The following is a 22872-nucleotide window of genomic DNA, read 5'->3' as shown; positions in this document are numbered from 1 at the left end:
CAATAGTGTCTGGTTATTAATAGAACAATTACAACCATGTGCATCTCTAATAGAACATATAACATTAATATAATATATCATCTATACAATGTAAAGGTTCATGTTTTTAATTCCAGCACTCAGGAAAGCAGGGACAGCTAGATTTCTGAGGTTGAGGCCAGCCTGGTCTATAGAGCACATTCCAGGACATCTAAGGCTACATATAAAAACCCTCTCTTAAAAAAAAAAAACCAACCAACCAAAAATATTTAAAATTTATGGACTAGGTACTGAAGAGGTGTCTCTGTGGCTAAGACCACTGACGGCTTTTCTAGAGGACGCAGGTTTGTTTCTCAGCACCCAGATGGTTTCAGCTCACAACCAAACTACCTGTAACTCCAGCTACAGGGATCCGACACCCTCTTCTGGCCTCGTCAGACATTAGGCATGTGTGTTGTACATATGGAAAAAAAACCAAAAATAAATAAAAACCCATATGAAGGAAGTCAGGGCAGGAACTCTAGGCAGGAACTGAAGCAGGGGCCACAGAGCTGTCACTCAAAGACTGTTTTCTTTCTTTCTTTCTTTCTTTCTTTCTTTCTTTCTTTCTTTCTTTCTTCCTTCCTTCCTTCCTTCCTTCCCCCTCTCCCTTTCTCTCTTTCTTCTTCTCTTTCTTCCTTTCTTTTTAAAAATTTATTCATTTTTATGTATATGAGTGCTCTATTTGCATGTACAGCTGCATTCCAGAAAATGGCATCAGATTCACTGTGTGGTTGCTGGGAATTGAACTCAGGATCTCTGGAAGAGCAGCCAGTGCTCTTAACCATTGAGCCATCTCTCCAGCTCCATGGATTATTTTTTCTCTCTCTCTCTCTCCCTTTCTTTCTTCCTTTCTCTCTCTCTCTCTTCCTTCCTTTCTTTCTTTCTCTCTTTTTTCTTTCCTCCCTTTCTCTTTCTCTTCCTTCCTTTCTTTTTTGTTTGATTTTTGTCGTTTTTCAGACTGTGTCTCACTATGTGGCCCTGGCTGTCCTGGAACTCATGATATAGACCAGACTAGCCTCAAACTCACAGAGATCCACCCGCCCCTGCCTCCCAAGTGCTGAGATTAAAGGCAAACAATGCTCATATATACACACACACATACACATACATATCTACCTCCGGAGCACTTGCCCAGAGATGGCACTACGCACAGTGGCTTGGGCTCTCCCACATCAATTATTAATCAAGAAAGTGAACTGCAGACTTACCTATTGGTAATGGAGTCATTTTCTTAACTGAGGCTCCTTTTGCCAGACTGCTACTTTGTGCCAAGTTGACAAAACAACTAAACAGAACAAAATTTCTTCTGACAATGCTACACTTAGCAACCCAGGACTCTGCCTTCACCGGGCTGCAGGTACATCCCCCTCAGAACAGTGGGGTAAATCTTTCCTCCTAACCACCACCAAAAACCTGTTTTTCATACATAGTTCCTATTTAAACATATTTCAGAACATATCCGGGTATGGGAGGCATGAGGCCAATTTGACTTAGACTGGTTTTGGGTGCATGAGCAATGAGACACAGTGTGTCCTTGGAGTGAACTTTTAGGGAGAATTCCCTATCTTACCACCTAATGCCTATGCATAATTGGGATTGAAGTGATTAAAATCATATGCATGATTGGAAGGGACATGTGCAAAGAGCAAAGGCTTACTTACAGGATCCAAACTTATCAATCAAAGTAAAAGAACTACCCACACAGTGCCCTGTAGTAACCAAACTTTTCTCCCTATTTAACCCTGTAAAAAGAAGCTTGAATACAAATACTCTCATCTCTGATGTCTGCTATCACTTTTTCTGATCTGTGATACTGTCTACTTTTGAAAATTTTTTCTTTTCTTTCTTTTTGTTTTACTTTTCTATTTTGCACTATTCGAGACTTATTTCACTTGAATAAGATGGCAAGAACCTGGAAACTCTCAGTCTAGACTGTAATATCAGTTACAAACAGAACCTGAAGTATCAAATGTAGGTCCCTTCCCGATCCAGGGCCTCGCTTACCACTGCCCCAGCATCCCTTGGACAACCATACTCTGGGAAAATCACATAGAAGTTTCTAGAAAGAAGCACTTCATAAGGTTTTAAGAACATTTGTTATGATATATGTTCCTATAGTCAGTCTGTTGCACATTAAGCATGTTAGACAATCACCACACACACAGTTTGGTACTAGATGCACTTTCAGGGATCTGAGGGAATTTGGGGTTCACTACTGGGGATGAGAGGGACCTCTTCACAGAATAGTTGTTCTGAGGTGAGGTACAGTGAGTTAGGCTTCTTTCAAGCACTTGCTCACATTGTCATCAACCGATCAGAGTGTAACCTTGTCCTGTGGGGGTTTCATTTGAAGACTCCTTCTTTGGCATGTGCTGTACATAATAAGCTCATAGCTACAAGTCTGTGAGCCATGTCTGGGTGGCAGTCATTTTCCTTCATCACGCTTGGGATAGAATACGAGGCATTACTGATGTCTTTCCATAGGCTCATCCCATGCACTCACAGACATTAGATGAGCTTCAGAAGGACACACAGGGGCTGTTGAGAGCAGAGAAAGCCAAACTAGCAGTTTACACCATTCATGCAGACTCACAACATATTGGTGATGTCAGCGTGCATTTTAAAGGCTAGTTGGCTGTGGTCAATGTGGATCTACCTGCTCTTTAATGTTATATCCTATCCAACAGGAAACATTTAAAAATTAACTACATTTCCATCGCTTTATTTCCAATAAAAACAAGTTTTTGAAATAGCTCTTGGGGCTGGAGAGATGGCTCAGCGGTTAAGAGCACTGACTGTTCTTCCACAGGTCCTGAGTTCAAATCCCATCAACCACATGGTGGCTCACAAACATCTGTCATGAGATCTGATGCCCTCTTCTGGTGTGTCTGAAGACAGCTATAGTGTACTTAAATAAATAAATAAAATTATATAAAAAAAGAAATAGCTTTTGTTTCATCTTAACCTCCAATAGTGGTGCTTCCTCCTAACTTTAGATTCCCATGCAGTTAAAACCTTCTGCAGGTCTAGAGATGACTGGTCTAAGTTTAAGCCTCATTAACTAGTCACAATGACAGGGTTTAGGGATGTCCTGGGGACGAGAATGTCACCATTAATGAACTATGAAGGTGAGTATATAAAATGTACTAGGACTAAGTAGCTGCAAATGTTTCTGTTCTTTGAGAATATGCTATTTTCTCAAAGAAAGGTATTTTAAGTCAAAGAACTTTCAGGCGTTTTTTTCATATTTTTGCATTAAAAATTTTTATTGAGAATTTTTAACAGTGAGGCTATAAAGCTCCCCATCTTTGACACCATCACCTAAAGTGACTTCTGTAAATGCCCAGAAAGAAGAGCTCTCTGGGAGGTCACACGTGGGCTCTGCAGAGCAAAGTGAACCGTCTGCCATGATTCAGCCATGAGCAGAAATCCATAATGAAGTTCATTTAGTCCCGTACAGATGGAACCATGGGATGACATCAGCATCGGGGTTCTCTGGACTCCTTCAGGGAATCCTTGTGATGGGGAGTGGCAAGGTACAGTGTGCACAGCGAGTTAGTGAGCTTTATGTGCCTGTAGCAGTTACCTAAGATGCTGGTCACCTAAAGGGATGGAGTTTATTTTAGCTCACGCTATTGGAAGCTGCCTCTGGAGCAAAGAGAAGAGAGGAAGAGAAAGGGGGAGGAGGAGGCAGAGAGGGAGGCCTAGGCTCCCCATATCCTTTTTGAGAGCATGCCATCTGAAGACCACGTGGACCTTTGAAGTCATTTGAGACTGAACACAAGGATGGTCTGTGCTGAGGCACTGTCTGTGGGGTGTGGACTAGGTTGTGGCTCCCACAGAGAGCTGCAGAGGGCGGGGCAGGGTGACAGTTCTTTGGAAATTAGAAACTTCTCTCCTCTCATCTGGGGCAACCACACTGAGACTCCTTCTGTTCTTCCAGGGAATGGCTTCCTGGTTCTGAGGTTCTGAAATGGCCGCATTGCAATGTCTCACAGGCAATTTCACAAGAGGCTCATCCAGAACCGCCGCTGAGCAGAGCTACCCTCTGTCACTATGATCGGTTGGGGTCATGCCAAGAGCCAAGCTGCTGAGCTGCCACATTAGGGACTCACAGTGACTTCCCTTTGATCTTGTTTTTCATGGCATCTATAATCATCTCAATTTCAGTTACCAAAAGCAAATATTTGGAGAGGTACCTTGACTGAAATTCACCTGTCTTTGAAGCCCACGGAACCAAAGTGTCATGGATACGAAGTTGGTAGCTGCTGACCTTGCTCTCCCCTCTCCTTTTACTTTCCTGAGTAGATATCATAACATGCAGAAGGAACATCAGATAACATCCTTAAGAACTTCTTTCATGAAGGGTGTCCCCTTTTAAAACATAAATATTTTAATTAAGTACTTGAGAACTTCATATGATGTATTTTAGTTATAATCACTCCTGCTTGTCCCAGATCCGTTCCCACATCCCCACCAACATCCTTGTCCTTTTTGTTTAGAACCCACCAAATCCAGTGTGTGCTGCCCAAATACCCTTGGATGTAGAGTCTACCCTGAAGCATGGTCAAGTTACTAGAGTGTCACACACTTAAAGAAAACTAGGAAAGTGTCCCTTTTTAGGAAACTCCCTTTTAGGCATTGTCTGATATGGTATTCACAGAATGCATTAGTCATCTTGCCATCCTATACTTAACACTCAAGAGAGTCAACATCAAAAGAAAAATCTGAGTCTACCTGGTGGCATAAGCTAGTACTCACAGCACCCAGGAAGCTGAGGCAGGGTGAGAACAAGCTACAGATGAATCTGATCTATACAGTGAGAACACACGTGTACACACATACATGTATACACACATGCATACACACATATATACACAAACCCACACACATACACAACCATACACACACATATACATATATACACACATACTTACACACATGCATACACGTGTGCATACACACACACAAACACACTACATGTGCACATGCACACATGCATATACCCATAGGGAGATGGCTCCAAGAGTAGAAGCACTTTTCTGTTTAAGCATGAAGACCTAAGTTTAAATCTTTGGAACCCACATAAAAAGTTAGACATTATCACGTGTGCACATGTGCATGTAAACCAGGAACTATGGCAGTTGAGACAGGACTGCTGCTAGCTTAGTTCCAGATGTAGTGAACCAAAGAACAAGGTGGGGAGTGATAGAATCAGATGTCCAAAGCCCTTTCTTGGCATCTATATGCAGGTGTAGGCATGTACATCCCCTGACATGCACATAAATCTTCCATATATACCACAGAGACACATACTCACATGCACGGAAAGATTATTTTGTCTTATGGTTTTGAAGATTCGCATCCATGATTGACTGGTCCTGTCTTCCCTTCCCTTCCCTTTCCTTCCCTTCCTTCCCCTCCCCTCCCCTCCCCTCCCCTCCTCTTCTCTTCTCCCTTTTTTTTTTTTTTTTTTTTTTTTTTTGCAGTTCAGGTCCTTTATTTCTTTTTGTACATTAGGCCATGAATTCACAGGGAATGGGCCTCAGCAGCTCAGGGTCTCTTCCCTTAGTCCTCACAAAGTGGGCTTCTCTGGGTGGCACAGGCTGGCGCTTCAGTTGAATCCAGATGCCCTTCTCCTTGGCTTCTTCTTTCTTCTGATTGTTCTCCTTCACCCACTTCAGGAAGCCGTCTCTGCTCTTCGAGTGCTTGATGTGCTCAATCCGCACACTGATCCTCTTCACCAGAATCTTGCCCTTAACTTGCTTGTTTACAATGATGCCCACAGCATGCTGGGTGACATTGTAGACTCTTCTGGTTTTGCCCCATGGTAACACTTATGGGGCATTTCTTTCTGAGCAGTGCCCATTCCTTTGATGTCTACAATATCACCCTTCTTGTAGATTCGCATGTATGTGGCCAAAAGAACAACTCCATGCTTCTTAAAAGGCCTAGAGGACATATAGCGAGTGCCTCTCCTCTTTCTTTGTGTTTGTCATGTTGGCAAGTTAACTGGAAGGTAGCTGCTGCACTCTTTCACCTTCTTTTCTTCCTTCCTTCTCTTCTTTTTTTGAGAGGGTATCTCTGACTGCCCTGACTAGGGACATCCAGTGTCTAGTGACTACAGACATTGACACTGAGCCTGCCACTGCATAGCCACAGACTTAGCTCTCAGTGGCATGCCTCCAGGTGGCAGGGCTGACCACTCACAGCAGACTCCTCCTCTCCACCTCCAGGGTCCAGCTCCATTTCTCTTCATAACTTGCACACAGCTCCTCTTCTCTTGCTTTTTATGTACCCTAGGCATTAAACAGCTCTGGCCACCAATCCAGGCATCAAGCTAGGATGAGCAAAGGACTGTCATCTGCTTTGCCCCTGACTGATATAAGAACATCATCACCACCAAGGTGTCCATTGCTGAGGGCAGGCGGGTCACAGATTCTTAATGTTCCTCTTATAGCCTGTTAAGTTTGACTCTTGGTACCAGTCATCTCTGTACCCGAAAACCTATGATACCATTGTTATCAAATGTCTAGTGCATGCCAGGCACTGTGCCGAGTACTCAAGGGCCTTGTGAATAAGATGAACAATATTTCATTTCTGCCCCCATTGAAACTAAGGGCTTGTACTTTAGTGTCAATGAAAGCTGCTGTCCCTCCACATCTACTCTTTCCCGGATGCTGAGCACAGTAACTGATTTTCAAGCTGTCTTTGGAACAGAGAAGTGTTTCTTTCTTTCTTTCTTTTTTTTTTTAAGGAATTACTATGATTGCTGGAGATTAAAGGAAAGTGTAAAGCCCCTAGGGCAGTGTCAGCCCACAGCAGTGGTCTGAGAAATCCAGTTCTTATAGCCATAACTCAGGCACTCAATTCTTGGCATTACATTTTGATGTGTTTGATGTCTTCCATGTATCTGTGTACACCATGTGCATGCTTGGTGCCCGTGGTGGCCAAGGAGGGCATCAGAATGCCCCAGCACTTGGGTTCCAGGCAGTTAGGAGCCTCCATGTGGGTGCTCGGAACTGAACCTGGTCCTGTGCAAGAGAAGTAAGTGCTCTCCAGCCCTGAGACATCTCCCCAGCCCTGAGACATCTCTCCAGCCCTGACACATCTCTCCAGCCCTGCATCTCTTTCTAACCCATCACTGTCTTCTCCGTGCTCAGAACAGAGAGTAGGTATTTATTAAGCAAATGACTAAATAAAGAGGCAGTCACCTCCTTGGTCTTCGGCAGGTACCTTCTGGCTCCTTATGTACACCGCAGCTACCCACAGTATGGTGTCACAGAGTGCCTAGCAATGTCCTATTTCAGTCCTGGAAAAGTTCTGGGGTTTAAGAGTCTTAACATGAACCACGCAGCACACTCCTAACTGCATTTTGTAGGAAGTATGACTTCAGGGGAGCCTGTGTGGAAAGAACATGTGCCTACAGCTTTTCCTGTACAGCCTGCTTACATTGTATTTGCACAAGGGTCACTCCCCATGAGCTCACATACACCATCATGGGACATAATGTTACAGCCACCAAGCCAGATGAGCCAAGTTCACTGACTGCAGGAGACGAAGCCTGAGTGAACACAGGAGTCTTTGTCCCCACCGTAAACAGGAGCAAACAGGTTTTGAACAAGAAACTGAAGCACTTCAATCTTCAGATCTTTTCTTCACTTACTCATAACTCCCTGCCTTTGCTGTTGTTGTCGCTGATGATGATGATGATGTTCAAACCTTTCTTGTCTGGTGCTAGGTCATGTCTGCCTAGAGGTAAATGTTCCTGTAGACTTTCTACCAGAATTATAAAGCCTTTCTTGAGTTGAGGAAAAATAGTATTCTATTCATTTAATTTAAGTTTGTGGCTTCAGATGATCATGAATTCAGTCTGTCTTATGAATGAAGATATCCCTTCACATTCTCAGTCTCTCCTCTCTCCCCCCTCCTCTCTCCTTTCTCTTCTCTCTCCTCTCTATCCTCTCTCTCACTCTCTCTCCTCCCTCACTCTCTTGCCCTACCTCTCTCTCTCTCTCATCCACACACCCACACCTACACACACCCACTCACACACACTCGCTGATAAAATTTCTGAAGACTCACTCACATACTCATACAAATTCCTCTCTCTCTCTCTCTCTCTCTCTCTCTCTCTCTCTCTCTCACACACACACACACACACACACACACACACACACACACACCTGCAAGCACATTCCTAGCCCACCTCACCTCCATATACTCTCACATGTGGACACACTGAACAGAGCCCACACTTCTCAGTTTGGCCACACAAACCGAGATGAGAGGTCATCATTATTCCAATAGATGATGGCTGTGTGTTTCTACATAACAGGAGGGGGACATCTGAGGAGCAGGGCTTCACAGCCGGCAGTAATTTTTCACACCAACAAAGACACCATTCTTTCAGGTTCTGACAGGGAGGGATGCCAAGTCGGAGTGGGAGAAGGAGCTGGAAGGACACAGTGGCAGTGTGGAAGTTGGGCTCCATCCCACAACTCTGTTGTTACAGGAGGAGGTGCACTCAGAGTGAGGGTGTCCCTGTCTCATGACCAAGGACCTACCTGTGTTTCATTCTGCTGGGGAACAGTGACCGTTGAAGGCCAAAAAGGAGGAAGGCATATGACACTTTTGGAGCAAATGCTTGTGTAAGCAGCAACTGCCCTCTGTCACCCCTACCACCCCATACCTTAAAGGCCATGGGAGTTGTTCTGAGCAGTATGTGGCTGAAAATAGCTGCCAATCTCCAGACTCCTGGAGAACAGGGTGCTACCTTTATGAACTAAGTTACCAAGGACTCTGGTTCTGGGGGCCACTACCAAAAGGATATCTCCTTCTTTTCTTACCTTTCTTCCCCTTTTTATAACCTCTTCAGATGGGCTCTGAATGAGACCCCTCGATTGATCTGTGCCCTCGCTGGGAATGGAGAATATACAAAATGTCTTAACCTAGGGCAGAGCAAGGAAGAGCCAATCCCGGGTACTTCTCACTGGCAGCCAGCCAACCACAGCTCTGAATGAACGGTCAGGTGTGTGAGATTAACTTTACCACACACCTACAAAGGTGCTTTCTCCTGTAGCCAGGCTGTGACCCCCTGAGAAATGCACCTTCTGTCTACGGACTGCCTCTTGTGTGGAGAACACATTGAGTTTTCATTCTCTGTAAAGTCAGATGTCTGTATCTTACTATAAGCATGAACGTGCACAGCAGCAGGTCCCAATGTGAAGAATCACTAACAGCTTATCCCAGCTTGGGAGGAGCATAGTCCAGAGGCACTGTCTGGATGGGAACTGGGTTCTGCAGAACCTGGGAGAGGGCAGTGGGTTTCCAACAGATGCTGGATCTCACCACATATCTTGTAGGCACTGGAGAGACATAGAAACTGCTTTCTCAACAACAGAATATGTGTGGCGTCTGCATGTGGGTGGCTGGGAGGGCGTGGATGTGTTTTGGGTGTGTCTCAAATGGAGCAATGCTCCCCTCACCCCTTACTGGACCCAAGCCAGCCCTCCTCGCTGTTGATTCTCTGCTTTTGTTTATGAATGATCTCAAAGGTGATTCCATTTGTCTGAGATAAGGAACACTCACTCAGAGGCTTTGGGGAGGGGAGTGGGGCTGTTTGCACAAGCAAACTATTATGACAAAGTCAGTGGAATACCTTGAAGAAAATCCCATGTTTTTCAGCCCCGAATTTCTGAGCACACCTCTCTCCCCATGGACCAGATGGCTCATTTATGTGTAATTGAAGGGATGGATGATAGGATGGTGAAAACGAACACTTTGCTCACACAACCAATAAAATAACCTCCAAGGTAGGTGTCATTAACATTTAATAAATCCTACCAGGCAGTGGTGGCCCACACCTTTGGTCCCAAAGCCTGGGAGGCAGGGGCAGGTGGATCTCTGTGAGTTCTAGGCCAGCCTGGTCTTCAGAGAGCGAGTTCCAGGACATTTAGGGCTACACAGAGAAACTCTGTCTCAAAAAACAAACAAACAAAAAACAAAATTAACAAAACAAAACAGTAGTAGTACTAGTAGTAGTAATTCCTTATTTAAAAGTCAGGAAACACTCTTGAGGATGTACTTTAAATTATATTTTCTTATCCAAAGAGGTAAATCACAAACATGATTTAAATAGAAAAAAGACAAAACAAGGTATATATTAAGATGACGTTCTCCTAGCCCAACCCCACCCTTAGTAAAATATTTTGATCAGTATTGTCCGGGGTTGAAAAGAAGTCCATGTTTCCATTATAGAAATAAACCCTTTAAAGATCTTTCATTTTTTGTATAACTATATGAATTTCTCAGAGAATGAAATTATTAAAAGTAAATAATAAAAATTCTGAAACTCCTTTATTTCGAACTGATACAACCAGCCTTGTTTTTTGTTTGTTTTTTTTTTCCAATTAAAATTGAAAACTGTTGCTGTTTCCTTTGTACATAAGGAACTTCACTTTCAAAGCTGCCAGGGTTCCACAGGTAGAAATGACAAGGATTATTTACAGAATTCCCTTTAAGCTTGTGAAGCTTACCCTTGGTCACGCTGCAACCCTTTAATACAGTTCTTCATGTGGTGACCCCCAACCATAAAATTATTTTGTGGCTACTTAGTAACTATAACTTTGCTACTGTAATTAATTGTAATGTAGATATCTGATGTGTGACCCTGTTGGCTGAAGACCTTTAGGTTGAGAGCTGCTGCCATAGACCAATTCTTTTCATTGCTGCCTTTTTTCTGTAACAATGATATCTTAGTTATTTTTCTTTCTTTCTTTCTTTTTTGTTTCTTCTTCTTTCTTAGTTATTTTCTATTGCTGTGAGAAAACACCATAATCAAGGCAAGGCAATACATGAAAGAAAGGGTTTAATTGAGGCTTATGTTTTTAGCAGGAGACCAGGACCCCATGGTGTGTGAAACATGGCAGCAAGCAGGTAGGAACAGCACTTAGGAATCACTTATAGTCGATTCACAAGCATGAAGTAGAGAGAGAGGTAACTGGGAATATCATGGCCTTTTGAAACCTCAGAACCCACTTCCAGTGACACACCTCCTCCAACAAGGCCACACCTCCTAGTCCTTCCCAAACAGTTCCAGCAACTGGGACCATATACCCAAATATTTGAACCTGGGGCGTTGGGGGAGGGCATTCTCATTCAAAACACCACAGCAGACCATGGTGCACATGTATCACTATACACACCATAAATCCCCAGAAATAAGACGATTGGCTCAAAGGGTAAATGCACTGATAATGATAGTTATAAAATCCCTCAGTATGGTGATGATCAGATTCACCACTTCGGCATACCATCTGGGTAACTAATGATGTAAGAAGAATGTCTGAAGCTCCATTACCTTGACAGCTTTATGATGACAAGGTTTGGGATTGTTTTTTTCTTTTTCTATTTTTTTACAATCTGATAAGTGAAAACTGTAGCTCCTTTGGTGTAGTAGTATAACATACATTTCTTCTGGATTACATTGCACATTTTCTGTGTGCTATCTCTTCCTTTGCTCACTTTCCCACGGACTTACTGGATTTTTTGCTTTTGGATCTGCAGAAATTCATCTTGGATTTATGTTTTAGGAAGCATGTGTTATGAGTTTCATTTTTTTATTCTTTTTTTTTTTTTTTAGACAGGGTTTCTCTGTGTATCCAGGGTTGCCTTGGAACTCACTCTGTAGACCAGGCTGGCTACGAACCCAGAGAACCACCTGCTTCTGTCTCCTGAATGCTGGGTGTGAGTCACCACTGCCCAGTTGAGTTCCACTTAAAAAACAATCAGCCTATCATTTGTTTTTGTTTTTGCCTTCGTTGATGGTGCACTTTCAATTTTCTGTATGAATAAGTAAGCCATTATAAAGAGCCATGTATTTGAACCCAAATCTTCATGCTTATGTCGCAGACACTGTATCCACTGAGCCTTTCTTTAGCCCCAGAATCTCATTATATTGTAGGATTTCAACACACACTTTCTAAAAAATACATCATTTGGGCATGTCATTATCTTACCTAGAAAAATTCAAAGCAACTCTCCAGAATCATTTACTATTTCTATCATGTGTGGTGTTTTTGTCCTGTGAAAATTTTAAATGTTTATATGTTTGCTTTAACCAGTCTCTTTGTATTTCTAAACTTTGTCTGGTTTGTAGAGACAAAATCTTACTGTGTAGGCTGGCTTCCTGACTCAAACTTCCTAGTGCTGGGATTTATAGACATATACTAACATGCCTAGTTCAATCTGTGTTGTTGTTCTGTGGTTGGTGTGTGTGTGTGTGTGTGTGTGTGTGTGTGTGTGTATACTCAAGCATGTGAGTATGTTTTGTTCTGGGGTGTGTTTCTATTGTTCTGAGATGTATGTGTTGTTCTGGGGTATATGTGATTGTTGTTCTGGAGTACGTGTGTTAGTTGTCATTCATGACATACATCCCATGCTCAATACAATGATCAAATTATTATTAGGTTCTAAAGTATGCACAGTTATTATGTCAGTCAAAAGTCAAAAGTCAAAGGTCTTGAGCAGGGCACTATGACTGAATGAGTTCAGGACACATGGGTCACTATGGGTAACTTTTAAATATCTCTCTTCTCTCCCTTTTTCTTCTTCTGAAATTATTTAATTTTATTCTGTATGTGTGGGTATTTTAGCTGCATGTATATCTGTATGCTAGGTGCCCATGGATGCCAGAAGCAGCGGTCGGATCCCTTGGAACTAGAGTTACAGATGGTTGTCAGCCACTAAGTGGTGCTGGGAATTGTACCCAGGTCCTCTGGAAAACTGTCAGTGCTCTTAACCTGAGACATCTCTCCAGTTCATCTTTTTTGCAAATGTTTTTGTTTTGTTTTATTGTTGTTTTAAGACAGAGTCTCACTCTGTTCCCCTGGCTGTCCTAAAACGCTATGTAGACAGACCCAACTTGCCTGAAACTCACAGAGATCTGACCATCTTGGCCTCTCAAGTGCCAGTATTAAAGGCATGGACCACTATGTCCAGCTTGCTCAGCCCAGGTACTAATTTGACTATTTCTGGGCTTTGTTTTCCTTTTTTTTTTTTTTTTTTCTTTACTTTCTTTTTTTCTTTTTCTGTTTTCAGAGGATCTAATTTTCCAATATTTTTCCAAGATACCTGAAACATCTTTGGGCTGGTTCTTTATGTTTTTCAGTATTAAACTACTAAAAAGGGGCTGGCCTCCCTTTTACTCATACAATTTTTAAAATTGTCTCATTCTAGACAACCTCCTTTTAAAATCTGAAGTAGAAATGCTGCTTAATTCAATGAACTTACTCAGCATCTTTTGCCTTTGTATATTCCAGAAAAAAACATTACAGGGTTGTTCTCCGTCTTAAGCCACACACACCTCAACACCTCATCTTGCTACCATTTTCACAAGGCCCCTTCAAAGGACTGTTGTTTGTGTGGTCAATGTAAAAAAAACAAAACAAAACCAGAAAGAGGGGGAGCTTCTACAAACTGTGCCATTAAACAGCCAGTGGAGACATGGCATTTTAAGGAGGCAAGAAAGAGGAAGATCACACCAGGCACTTTGAAACAATAATCCTTGGTCACAAGGATTAATAATGAGGCTGTGGCGGTCTCTGTGCCAGGTGGAAATCTGGCAGCCTCTTGTGACAGCTACTTAACAAGTAATAATTCATGAGCACTTTATCACCCATTGTTTGCTCTCTGGTTGCCCATTATTAGCAGCAAGGCACCTCTCTGCTTTGATTCTGCAACGTTTACACTGTCCTCACAGTATATATGAAGCTATGGATTTCTGTATTTAATTTATATCTCATTCCTGATGTACCTATATATCTCTGCACAGGACATCTGGCTTACGGGGCATGGAGCTAGAGTTTCAGTCTGCATTTCCACAGCCATGCCCACAGATCGGTGGTCATCAAAATGAGGGATGTTTCTGGTTGGGGCACTGGTTAAACTGAGCGAAGGCACAGTAAGTGCAAGTGCTCATGTTTACATCTGTCCCCTTAGAGCTTTGTCCCCCCCTTTCATTTTTACCCAGTCAAGGTCAAACCCATTGGCTGGCACATTCACTACAGTGTTAGGCAGTAGAGACATAGAGATATAGATCCTTGTTTTCATTGTGGATTAGTCCATGCCATTCATATGCCAGAATGTCCTGTTTTAAATTTTTTAATTTCTTTTAAAGGTCATCACCTGGAATCTGAAAGGGCTTTGGCAGCCTTCAAGCCTCCAGTACATGTAGCCTCTCTCTTGGGCTGGCTCCATTTAGTCTCTATTTTTTCTTGTTGGAAACTCCATGGTTTTGGTATTTTCTTCTTCTTCTTCTTCTTCTTCTTCTTCTTCTTCTTCTTCTTCTTCTTCTTCTTCTTCTTCTTCTTCTTCTTCTTCTTCTTCTTTTCTTCTTTTTAAAAAAGATGTATTCACTTTGTATAAGTACACTGTAGCTGTCTTCAGACATACCAGAAGAGGGCATCAGATTCCATTACAGATGGTTGTGAGCCACCATGTGGTTGCTGGGATTTGAACTAGGTACCTCCGAAAGACCAGTCAGTGCTCTTAACTGCTGAGCCATCTCTCCAGCCGGGTTTTGGTATTTTCAATCTCCTGGTATCTCCATGTACCTTATGTTTTACCTTCATAACTTTTTTTTCAATGGTCCACCACACGTTGTCTGGTCTCATGGCAGTCTGGAAGTCTTGAAAGAAGCTTCCACAATACTCCAATTTTCACCTTTTGCATCAGGTGATAGATGCTGCCAGGATTTCCTGCCATTGTAAGATTTAATCTGACATCTTCCTCCTCCTCCCCTTCTTCTTCTTCTCCTCTTCTCATTTTTCTCCTTTTCCTCTCCCCCCTCCTCCTCCTCTTCTTCTCTTTCTTCTCCTTCTCCTCCTCTTCTTTCTCCCCCCTCCTCCTCTTCTTCTTTTATATTTATTCATCTCTCACACAGTACACCCTGACTGCAGTTTCTTTTGCTTTTACCCCACTCTGGTACCTTCATTGCTGAATCTGGGAAACATTTCCTAAGGTGTGGCATTTTTTAAAGGAAGGAACCCTTACAGTGGCCTTCTTAACTCCAGCTTTCTTCTTTAAATGCATTTGTATTCTCACAAGTTGGAGGCTTTGATGGAGGAGGTCTTACTCTCAGGGCTGTTGTTATTGTCTCAGTGCAGAGTTTCTTTCTCTCGGAGTTTCTCTGTACAGCCCCGGTTGTCCTGGAACTCACAGAGATCAGCTTGGCTCTGTTTACTGAGTCCTGGAATTAAAGGATCCAGCCAACACACACAAGTGCCAGGATTCTCTGTGATGGCACAGATCTCTTAACAATTTCAAGTGCTTTCTCTGGGCACACCAGCATTATCTGAATCTTTAAGCTCATTCTTGGATTCCTTCACTTGCCAAAATGCACATTTTCACTAACATCTGCTCTCTTTCATTGTAGATTTGGCTCAGAGCAGTGACTTTTAACCATGCCACAGCTTGGGTCACATGCTATGCTGAAGCTCGCTCTTCCAAACAACTGAGTCTATTGTTCTTAAATTCAGCTTCACTTAAATTTTCAGTACATAGGAAAGACAGAACAGGGTTGTTTGCCAGATGTAACATGGATGGTTGATGATGGTGTCCTGATTTCCCTCTGAAACATTACAAACTAAATTTCTACTCTCTGCATTTTTCTTTGTATCTCATTTTTTAAACTTCCACCAAGATGGCCCATGATCATGGTATCTTAGGATTTTCTATCTTACATTTTTAAATTTGTCCACATATGCTTCTAACCAACTAGTTCTGATGACCTTTGAACCATGGTCAACTTTATTATAGCAACCCCACTCTTTTATACCAATTTTCCATGTTAGTTATTTGTCTCTTTGTTGTGAGAAAATACATAATAGAAGAAATTCAAGGGCAGAAGGGCTTATTTGGGCTCACTTTTTAGGAAGGGATCTCATTCATCATGCAGAGAAGGCACAGCAGTAGGAACAGGAAGCAGCCTGTTACACTGCACCCACGGATACAGAGGAGAGAAAAATGCTGGAGCTATGCTTGGTTGATTTCTTCCTACTTGTTCAGTCTAGGACACCAGCATGTGGAATAGTGTTTCTCACACTTAGGATGGGTCTCCTCTCCTCAGTTAAACCTCTCTTGACACATTCTCACAGAGAAGCACAGAGATATCATCTAGATTAGTGGTTCTCAACCTTCCTAATGCTGCAACCATTTAACTATAGTTTTATAGCTGTAGTGACACCCAACTATAAAATTATTTCCGTTGCACCTTCTTAACTGTCATTTTGCTACTGTTATGACTTGTAATGTAAATATCTGCTAATGCAGGATATCTGATATGTGACCCCTATGAAAGTGTCATTTGACCATCAGTATTTCTAAATCCAATCAAATGAAATTACAATGAATTCTGCCAACACCCAGAACCTCTTGTGCCATGAGCCATTCTTTATTGCATCTTTACTCCCTTCTCTTGATGGACTGCTTTTCTTCTTTTATAATCTAGCTATAGTTTCTAAGCAACATTGTTTCCATCATTCACCTGTCATTGATTTTACAGAAAACAAGGCCTATTCCTGGGGATCTTCTTTGTCCTCAACAATAGATTTATGAGGTTGATGCTTTTTTGATTGTGAGTAGCTGGAGCTTATTCTAGGCATTGCCTATAGTGTTCCTTGATGCTGTTTACTTATCCTTGCTAGATGTTTGAGTGAAACAGGGAGCAGTCCTCAGTCCTCTGAGAACCTTTGATGTACACATGTGCCTATGGATGTCATGTTTATACCAAGATGTGAAAGTATTGGTTCAGAAGTATGTACACTGGCATTGGTATTTTTAATGTAGTTCAGATTCCTAAGGCTGCATTTAGGATCCGGATGGTTCCTGCATTTCATAAGGGAAGCTCTGACTTCCCATCTTAAGCATCTTGACTTGAAGGCCATCTCAGCTCTCATTTCCTGTGTCATTTCTCCATCTCTGGACAGTGCTTCTCTAGTTTTGGTTCCCAAGAGGCACCTTGTTTTTCTTTAGCCAAAAATCTCTGGGCATCAGAGAGTCCATGGCGTTATTAATTACTATTCAGGTAGGCAGTCACTCAGGAAGAGTTGAATGCCTTCAGAAGACAGAGATGGCATACACAGAGTTAAGGTGTGTGGGACACAGCTGTCATCAAGGATCGAGAGACAAGATCTCGGGTTTAGACTCCATCTTAGAGAATCTGACCTAAGGTTGAGCTCCAGTTACTTCCCAACAAGCCCGTGTCTAGTACTACTTTTCACGTTACAAGCCTGTCTCTGGCTCTTCATTTCCTAACAACCACCAATCAGGAGGAAAGCAGAAGTTAAGTCTATGGTTTGGCGCCCAACACCATCTAATTATTTTAAAGGGCAACAAAATTCCATAATAGCCCCCAATCAGATGTGTACCAGGCTAGAAACCCCCTTGCTTGTTTGCTTACCTCTATAAATGTTTGCTCGGAACTGGGCTCAGGGATTCACCTTTCTTCAGTCCAGCTGCATCAGGATCAGTAGTGAGCTCAAGCTGGAGCTTGAATAAAAAGACCCCGGGCGATCACATCAGAGTTGGCTCCTTGGTGAGCTTTTGGGGTTCGCAAACACACAACAGGGTCTGTTGTCAGGAAGAGCTCATACACTATGGCTAGGAGTCCCAGTAAACACAGTGTGTCACTGGTGGGCCAGCTTGGTTGAGGGTGGTTACCAAGATTTTCTGCTCATGAGTATCTGTCTGAAGTCTTTGAGACTCAGTCTCCATAATGTCTGACTAATATTCTTTCACCCTCACCTGTTAACCCCTGATGCATCCTTCTTAAAGCCCACAGATAATGTGTATTCCAGGGTTTCTTTAACATAAAGGCTAGAAATAGTAGCAGAGCTTGAGTCAGAGGCTTTTATGGCCAAATAACAAGACATGAGTTCCAGGAGGAAAGAGGCTGGTGGAGCACAATTCAGATTCACCTCCTGCTCTCAGGAAGCCCTGTTCCCTGGCACCTTGCTGGCCCCTTTACTTGTCTCTACTGGGAGCCATTCATCTGAGTCTCCACATCATGACTGAGAGTGGGGTCATGGTCACATTTGACATAGGCAATTGTCAAGTTCATAAGGATGACTTTCTAAAGCTGGGATGAGAACACAGGTTTGGAAGATTTTAAAAATTATGGCTACCTACAGTGTGATGTTCCTTTAGTGAACCCCAGTTTTACTAGTGAACCTTGGAAGGGATCATAACAGAGTGTGTCCCAGTTTCCATCACTAAACATCTCCTCCTCTAGCTCTGTGGTTGGAGGATTTTCTTCACACTGATTTTATCTCAACACAGAAATGGAGCTTGCTTTTTGTCTGTATGGTTGTAGTGGTTTGAATACATTTGGCCCACTGAGTGGTACTATTAGGAGGTGTGACCTTTTTGGAAGAAGTGTGTCATTGGGGGTGGGCTTTGAGACCCTCCTCCTAGATATCTGGAAGTCAGTCTTCTCCTGTTTGCTTTTGGAACAAGATGTAGAACTCTCAACTCCTCCAGCACCATGTCTGCCTGGATGCTGCCATGCTTCCCACCATGATGTTAATGGACTGATGCTCTGAACCTGTAAGGTAGGCCCAGTTAAATGTCATCCTTTATAAGAGTAACTTTTGTCATGGTGTCTGTTCACAGCAATGGAAACCCTAACTAAGACAATGGTCCAGTTAATCTTTGGTATCTTCTGGGGATTTGTTGTGTGTGTAAAGAATGGGGAATGTTACAGTATTTGTAAATAGGTCATATATATCCTCCTGTCTGCTTCATGTCTAGTTGACTTATACCTAACACAATGCACCCATCATGTAGAAAGCCATATTGTTTAGGGATAATGAAAAAATGCATGAAAATTATACTGTTTTCTCTTATATTTTCATTCTCTGGTTGGTTTCATTGGCACTTGATAGAATCTTCAGATGAGGAAACTGTGACTACAGTCTAATATTATGAAACAAACAAAGAAACATTATCTAGAGATTTCCCCATCTGAAGATGAATTATGAATCTTTAAACTATTCCAACTGTACCTAAAAGTCACTCCCTCCCCCTTCCCCCCACGAGATAGGCTTCAAGGAAATGGCTAGGTACTCGCCAGTATCTTTCTGTATGTATTTTTATTTGTCTTTCAATTTTAGATCCCATTGTCTGGCCTGTGTTGCACTTGTTCCAACAGGCTGTAACGAAGCTTGGGGTAAGGGGAGGTCAAGGTGAAGTAGGTTCGGAGTGACCTCCATGGATGCTACGGTTCCTTCAGGCCTCATGTCTCTTCAGGCTCTGCAGAGCTCTTCACATCTCAGGTCCAGCATTCTTCATCCTGGCATCCCCTTGGACTATAGAGGCTGATATAATGGGTCCTGGGGAATTACAGCACAGGAGAAAGGGAGGGAAAGAGGACATGAGAGAGGAAAAGAGAGATAGGATCAAGAGAGGCCTAAGACCATCCGATACTCCTTCCTAGGGTCTCTTCTCTGACCTAGAGACTGCACTGGTCTGTGCTGTTCCCTACTTAGCATCAAAACTCTGACAGATGACTTAGCTAATTCTGGTCCAGGGAGGCCACCAACCAAGAACCCTGGCAACTGCAGGTTAAATGTATTTGTGGCTCTTTGGCCAAGAGCTTTGGAGAGGTTTGTAGCTGCTGAGGTCCCGCTCCTTCTTCTTGGGGTGGGGAGATCTTGTCATTATTTTTAGGTCTTCTGGCCCCAGTGACTTACAGCTGCTGCCCTCACTCAGGACTTAATGTCAGTGACCTCTTCACAGCTCCAGCCTTCACAGCCTGTAACTCAGCTTTGCGGTTCCCTTCTGGACAGTTTCCAGGGTGTCAATGTTCCTCTGAACTTGGGGTGCTCCACACTGTCTGCGGTCTTCTTATGGGGCTGAACCAAGGCTATGATCAGCAGAATAAAGAAAGCCTTGTTTCCTCTCAGGCCACAGTGTTTTGCTTCTTTGAATGTGCTGTGTGTCAGTTTCCCCTCAAGTGCTGTTAGTAGCTGCATGATATCATGTATTTAGAAGGACTGGCTGCTCACTGACACAACTAGGCCTTTCCCCTAGTCATGTTAATCCTTCATCACCTTCCCATTGTTTCTCCTCAACAGAAATTAACCAGTACCTCTCTGGCCTCTCCTCTTGTGGACCTGTGATGTGTTGTGTTCATGTCCTTTCTGCATCATCATGTCTTATGCTGGTCAGTTTTCAACTGGGGTTAATACACTTCAGGTCAACATTTCTTCATCTTCTGGGACTACACAATATCAGTATTTTGTATTTCTTTCAGGGCTTTCTCTTTCTCTCTCTCTCTCTCTTCCCCCCCCCCTCTCTCTCTGTGTGTGTGTGTGTGTATGTGTGTGTCTGTCTGTCTCTCTGTCTCTCTGTCTGTCTCTGTCTGTCTCTGTCTCTGTCTGCCTCTCCTCCTGTCCCACCTGCCCCCTCTCTCTTGTGTACAGGCCGTGTGCTCTCACCATTTTCAATTTCTCTGCAAGCTTTTCTGTTTATTTCTCCAAGATATTGTCTGGCCATTTTTCTCCCTCTAGTAATTTTAAGATAAAAAAAAAAATCAAACTGTCTTAGAGCTAGAAGCCTAATGTGTGTAGATGTGAGACTAGACTTAGGGCAGGAGAGAGGTGTGTGAGCCATAGACATGGTCAGTGGCTTGTGCACTAGACCAGAACAAGTATTCATGGTTGTTTGTCCAAACAGCTATTAAGACATGAGTGACTCTGAGTGTGAGTGAACCCACCAGGCATCTTCTTTCAATGTCTCACCCTCAATTTATGAAGAGGGAATTCATATATTTTTTTCCTGTAGATGGCCACAAAGCTTAAATTCATCATACCTAGCCCAGCCTTTGTGGAAAGGATTGTGGTCAAAATCTGACTCACTCATCAATGAATTTATGGCCTGTGCAGAGCCCATGTAAGAAATGGAAAGAATTACGACCAGCTTGTGACAACAGCAGGATTTATTTGGTATGAGTTGGTTACTATGGGGTTCGGGAGTGGGGTGGGGAGGACCTCCACAGGTTTCTGGATCAGGGGTTTTTGCAACTGTAAAATTTTGGACATGTAGCATTATTGTTTTTGGAGAGATGGTGGGATACCCTACTCCATGATCTGTTATTCTTGGATGGATAATAAATTCCAGCAAAAAAAAAAAAAAAAAAAAAAAAGCAAAAAGGTGGAACCTTCCTTCATGTGTGCCATAGTGTGCTGTCCCCAAACCTTCCCCTTGTCTCATTAATTTTACCTTGATGTTCTTTTGAGTTTTTCTGTATACACAGTAAAACCTGAGTGTCAGGTGCCACCAAGAGACTTTAAAGTCAGCATAATCTGCACCCAGTCGGTGAGCAGTGTTGCTGATGGCAGCCCTAGACTGCTCTGGGCAAGATGTTCTTTGTGTTTATTCCTCTTTTTTTTTAAGACTCCTTGTTCTTTCTTTCTAGGGACATGAACAGAATCTAAGGTTCTCTTAGTCCTTTGCATAGTTATTTCTTACACTTTAAAGACCACGGCATGAAAACATAACATTTGGGTCTTGTTAATGTTTCCAAAATGTCTGACAGGGAAACTCAACTTTATGACCAAGCGTTTCTCTCTTTTTGGTAACCATTTTCAGATAGTCTCCCTTATCTGGGACTTGTGACCCATCATTGGATCCTTGCAAGTCCCAGGCTTCATAAGAGGACTGTGTCTTGGGTAAAGGAATTGTCTTGTGTTACTGCCACCGGCAGGGATAGCAGCTTTGCTACACTCACTGGCCAAGGCTGCATTGTAATGGATATAAACAGCCATCTAGGGTCTTACTGGCCAGCGATGGGTGGAACTTGGGCAACTAGGAGGACTATGGAGCCCAGCAATGCATTGATTCACTTCAGAACTCTGGCTGTAAGCCTATAGGTCTGAGCACTGAGTCTCTTGGAAGAAGGAGTATTCTTTGTTCTCTAGTGGGCTTGCTGAAGAAGTCAGAGTGGGAGTCAGGTTGGTGAGGGTATGCAGCAGGTAGATGCCACTGGAGAACCCTGTGCATGCTCTGAGGTCTTCCTTTCACTCTTCCCCTGACGGATTTTTGGTGTGTGCTAAGAATTCATTTTAAACAGCATCCTCTGAGGATTGTGAAGCACTTTAATTTTTTTTCTTTGTTCGTTTCTCAGTTGCTTTGGACCAAATGTAAATGTGTTTCTTTTGTCCATCACGAGGCTCTGAAGGTCAGAAGCTACCTGAGGCCTGCTTTTGTATCTGTAGTGCGTGGTGGGGACCCTCAACTAGATGGCAGGGCTCTCAGACTCAGGAGATAGTTGCCATATTCAATGTTGGCCCAGTTGAGCCTTATCTGAAGATGGCTGAGGAGGAACAGAAAACCCAAGTGGGTAAAGCTGCTGAGCGGTGGCCTCTCTCTTCTTTCAGAAAAAAAAGAAAAAAGAAAAAAAAATACCTGCCCCATCATTCCCACTTTAACAGACACACACAGGTGCTCTGTGGTGACATTGCCTGCAAATCCCTAGCTAATAGTTCCCAGGTACCAGGATACAACACTTGGACACATGACATGACTTTATATCAGAGTGGGTGTTGGTGGCCACATGTTCTGTCCCCCACCTTCCTTTCTGACTCCTGCCTGGGAACCAGAGAGCCTGGCTATAAAGTTGTACTGTGAAATCTTCCAACTTCTCACACCTTTGTGACCACATGGGCTCTGGTTTCCCGTCCTCTTGGGTGTTTGTTCCCATGCTGTTCATCTCTGGTGTGGGACCTGAACTCTCCTGAGCCCCTGCCACACTGTTGTCTGTCTATGGCACCAATAAACTTTAAAATAAGC

This window comes from Micromys minutus, assembly GCF_963924665.1.
Source record: "Micromys minutus genome assembly, chromosome: 6".
Taxonomy (NCBI): domain Eukaryota; kingdom Metazoa; phylum Chordata; class Mammalia; order Rodentia; family Muridae; genus Micromys; species Micromys minutus.
The sequence above is the reverse complement of the archived record's forward strand: the minus strand, read 5'-3'. Positions refer to the sequence as shown.